Source organism: Cajanus cajan, chromosome 2, assembly GCF_000230855.2.
Source record: "Cajanus cajan strain Asha chromosome 2, NIPB_CcT2T_4, whole genome shotgun sequence".
NCBI classification, from domain to species: domain Eukaryota; kingdom Viridiplantae; phylum Streptophyta; class Magnoliopsida; order Fabales; family Fabaceae; genus Cajanus; species Cajanus cajan.
In genome coordinates, this window is record NC_138518.1 from 9,692,401 (window position 1) to 9,697,524 (window position 5,124).

General features: G+C 36.5%; 1 pseudogene; it reads right to left on the reverse strand.

The window, feature by feature from the left end:
* Positions 1 to 1,668: 1,668 nt before the first annotated feature.
* LOC145954688 (pentatricopeptide repeat-containing protein At1g79490, mitochondrial pseudogene) lies at positions 1,669 to 4,181 on the reverse strand (annotated as a pseudogene).
* Positions 4,182 to 5,124: the final 943 nt, after the last annotated feature.

Sequence of the window (5,124 nt, forward strand, 5' to 3'; positions counted from 1 at the left end):
GAAACAGACATTCTGGTTTCCGAGGATCTATCTATCCGAGCGTGATTTGCTCTCAGTTCTCGTACTGTTGTCATTATCTCTACTTCTCTCGATTCCGCAAATGTTGTTAAAAAAAATGTCTCACCTATCACTTTCCTCAACCTTAGAAAAAAAATTAGGTACCAAACCATAGTGGTAAGTGTTGGAGTGAAAGAAAGGGTCCACAACGTGCTCTCTCACTCTCTTTTTGACATTTTCAAATGCCAAGTGATTTCATCTCTCTCATAACATTTCATTTCCAACTTATCTCAACAAGTAGTTAAGGGTGAGAGTCTCTTTTTAATTCAGTAATCACCATCTTTTCCTTATTGTTTTTTTAAGTGGGATTATAATTTTACAACTTTTGATGTAGTTTAGGATCATGTTTGTTTCACTTTTGAGCCTTCATTCAAATTTTTATACTACAATATAAAGTTGGTTTAAATAATGGCATATAAAGTCGTAATATTTTTACTCTCATAGATTGCCAAACATATGAACTCGAGTAAAAAAGTATACTCGATGAAGTCATGAAGCGTAAACCAAAATAACATCACTTATGTTATGGAATATGGAATAAAATACAGCTAAACCAATTTTAAAGTTTTTATAAAAGACATAAATGTTATTCAGATGCATATAGAGTTTATTAACAATCAACTTTACCACTTGTGATGGTCATCCAAAGTCTAGAGAAAAATATCTAAGAATTAAATCCAGAACAAGTAACTATAACTACAGAGGCAATAATGTGCAGCTCTATTTACTGCAAAAATCATTATATGTTGTTTTATTACATACACGCTGACAATAAAATCCTAAAATTTTGGCTTAGAAAGTAAGCCATCCTGTCTATCTGAAAACATTTATGTAGTGTAATATTATTTAAAAAAAATATCAAAATGCGAGTTTAATATAGCAGTTAATTCTATAAAGATTTAGAGACTAGTGGTAACTAGATTCATAATGACAATCATAACTAGATTTGATGCAAAAATGGAATATTGTCAAAGGACTCATGCAGAATGCCCTTGATTGGTCTCACAAATCTATCTTTCCATGTAAGAGGCACAATAATAATATCCTATCTGTCCACACATTGTAGCCTGCCCTCTGATTTCCAGCTAATCTTTCACCTGTAATTCAATATCATTAATGTTACTATTTTCCAATTCGGAAATTTCTTTGGCTAAATGATGTTTGAGGGGAGAGTACTTTCAACTCCATAGCCTTTTTCTATAACTGTTTTTTTTTCTTTTTAAAGGAGCCTCTCCTGAAAGAAAAAGCCACTGAACTGAGTAGAGTCTTAACGTGGGGAAAAGAGGAAAAAGAATGAAAGGGACATAGAATAGAATGGTAGAAGTCAAAAGAGGGAAAATAATTCTTCAAAATAATAATTAATTACAATCTGAGAAAGAGTATGTAACAATCCTCTATATGCAAGCTAAACCAATCCTAATTTCACCCAGACAGAAATCCTTAATAATACCCTTAACATGAATGACAAAGCATACTCTATGAATCTACTTCAAAATTTTGAGATGAAAAATGAATATGAATCTTCAAAAATTATATTCCCAAATCTTAAATAGTACATATATGTTCATAGCAGCATCAGCTTATTCAGAACATATGAAGAGTGAGCTTCAGTCTATGACATTGGACTAACAATAACATCTCATACTTCAGTTACTAACCATAGATATCAAAACTGTTTACATGGCCCTACCTGCAATGAGAGGTTTAGGAGGAGATAGAGATCTAACTTCAGGTGCAGAACTTGGGAAAAGTATGTTCAGCTTGTGCATCAGAATATCAGACCTAGACGGAATTTCATTCAGAAGAAACTGCTGAACAATCGATTTCTTAAACCACTCCATGATCGAATCTCCTGATGCCCTAAGAACCACTTTACTCACCTCAAATAGAGATGCTACTGAGCTCAACATCTGTGCAATCACAATCTTCAGAGTTGCTCTTGTAACCAATTTTATCCGTCACTCTTGGCACAATGCCATAATATAGCATGCGCTTTCTGAATCTATGAAGAGTGTGCACTACTGCAATAAGAGCAGCTCCAACAGACAAGTTTCTAACATCAAGTGACCAACAAATATGCTGATCAAAGACTATAGCCTTTGGGAAAAGCTTATTCTCATAAGCAACCTTCCAAACACATCGAGCTCGATTGATCTGCCCCATAAGAACTAGGTAATTGAGAAGAACATTGATAAAGTATTTAGCAGCACCCTCCTCCAATTCATAATCAATACCTTGAAAGAACTCCCTAACAAAAGATAACACCGGTTGTCCCCTATGTTCTGGGCCAGTGAAAAGTCCACGCATAAAAGAATGTGCTTTATGCTTTGTAGCACTAAGGATAGACATCAAATGCCTCTCATGTTTCTCTTCCTGACACCTAACAAGATGTGCTAAAATGGAGGTGTAAAGTATCAAATTAACTTTAGCAGCAGAGTTAACATGTTTCCAGAAGAGGCTTGGCTGATTCATATAAACCGCTCTTCATACATGACTCAAACAACTGCCTGATAATAAAATTATTGGTTCTGATCCCTGACGAACCCATGAAACGTAGCCATCTCAAAGCAAGATCAACCGAACCTTCCTTAATATACACCATCAAAACGTCACTGGCTGTCACATCCACAGAATATCCCATGGCCTTCATTTCAAGTAGAATCTTGGCAGCCACATCCACCAGCTTCTTATTAGCCAGTAGAGTTAAAAGGACAGTGTAAGTGCTTAGGCCAGGCCTTAAACCTGCATTAGTCATTGAATTGTACAGCTTCATGGTAGGATCAATTTGTCCAGATGCTGCATGCATTTCCAAGAGGCAAGCATACGTCGATGGCATTGGCAGAAATCTGGCTTTCTCCATATCTAAAAACATAGACATAGCAATGTCAAGCTTCCCTGATTTCGGGTTGGATTCAATGATCAAAGTATACAAGCCAAAGTTAGGCCTGAACCCTGCCATCCTCATCTCATCCCAAAGCCTTAGAGCAGTTTCTAACTTGCCAGACTTCACATATGATTCAATCAAAGAAACATATATGGTAGGGGGTGGCTTGCACCCATAACCTCGCATCTCCATGTAAACTTTCATTGCACTGTCCAATCTCCCTGCCTTCCCCATCGAATCAACAAGCGACACAAAGATGTTCAAACCCGGCGGAAACCCTCTTCTTTCATTTCTTGGAAGAGTTTGAAAGCAACATCAAGCCGCCCCGACTTCGCCAGGTTTGGGATCATCAACTCATAGGTGGAGCCATCCAACAAACAATTGGCCTTCTCCATGCTCTCATACATCTCAAACGCCTTGTAAGGCAAACCCTTGTTCAAAAACAAGGTAATGAGTGAATTATACGTCTCAGTATCAACCCTACAACCAGCATCCATTATCTTCTTAAAGTAGCAAAACGACACCTCCAACTTCTCTGCCTTAGCCAAGTACCGAATCACCCTATTACACGTCGCATACAACGAAACCCCATCACTAGAATCACCAACCATCTCATCAAATAACAACTGAATCCCCTCAAAGTCCCTCTTTTTGTTCAACCCATCAAACAACATCACATAACACTCATCACTTGGGGCATACCAAGGCTGCCTCTTGGCCCACCTAAACAAACTCAACGAAGCATCAACATCAGCAACAACCTTGAAGGCTTGGCCAACATGAGTCATGTTGGGCACAAACTGCAACTTATCCAATTGGGTCTCGAATTCTGGGCCCCACTTCCACCTTTTCACAACCTCAACAATCTTGGCCACCGCCAAGGCATTCACAAAGGGCTTCTTCACCTCACCATCACATGATCATCAACGCCAGGCTCAACGGACCTAACACCCTTTCCCTTGAAGATAACTCCACCAGATTCATCCAAGTACTCGATTTCCTCGGTCCACTCCTTGGACCCATCGCTGCCACTGTAGTAACACCTCGTGATTCTCGTCCACACGAGGTTTGATGCATTGCACAAACGTGGGGTGGGAAGGAATCGTGATGGAGAGGCCAAAAATGTTAACTTTGGGGTAAAGGGTGGCGGGGAAACGAAGGAGTGAGCGCGAGAGAGAAGGGATAATTTATGGGTGAGTTTGGTAGCAGAAGAAAGCAATTGGCGATGATTATAAATCATTGAACAATGTGAAGAAGTGATAAATAACGACCGAAATTGCTTACAAAGGTTTCTGTTCCTGTTCTTATTCCGATCGTAGGTTTTACAACGCTTAAAACCTGAAGGATAGTGTTTCGACCAGACTTCAACGGTTCAACCCAAGTTGTTTTTCTCTCTTCTCTGAGTTTTTTTATTTCTTCTTTTTTTATTAAATTCAAAAATTCTCTCATGAGCATATAGATACACTGAGTCAATGAGAGGAGTAAAGGAGGAATAGGTTTAAAAACCTTAGGTAGGGTATTGACTTAGTGGGTAACAAATTGAATTAGTGCGTTATTAACTGAACTGCATGATCCAATTTTTATTAATTTTTTTAAAAAAATATTATGTTAAATATAATTTATATTTATAAATTTTAATAAATTCATATTCTATCTTAAATTTCAATTTTTATTTTATTTAAAATTATCTTTATTTTTATTTTGTATAAAGAAATACATAAAAAAAATTATTTTAATTTTTTTTTTTGGTTGAACCAGTTTGACCTACTGGTTCGACCAACCGGTTCACTGATTGAACCGGAAAACTGACTGGTTCACCCCGTTTCAAAATGGGTTAAATGCATAATCGATTCAGACCGGCTAGACCACTGGTTCCCAGTTCAACCGATCCGACCGGCGGTTTAATCTGGTTTCTAAAATACTGAAATGAGTTATTTTAAGTTGTGTTTAATAAAAATTAAAGAAATGTAAATAAAATAGAGGTAAAGTGAAGGTATTTGATAAAAAAAATATACAAAAGAAGTAAAAGAAAAGTAGATTTTTAATAAAATAAATAAATAAAAAAGTAAAAGAAAAATAGTTTTTTAATTGATATTATATATTAAATTATACAATTGTCTTTCATATATTATGAATTTGACTTTTAGAGGAGGATAAAAAAGTTTTTAAAAAAAAAAACCAAC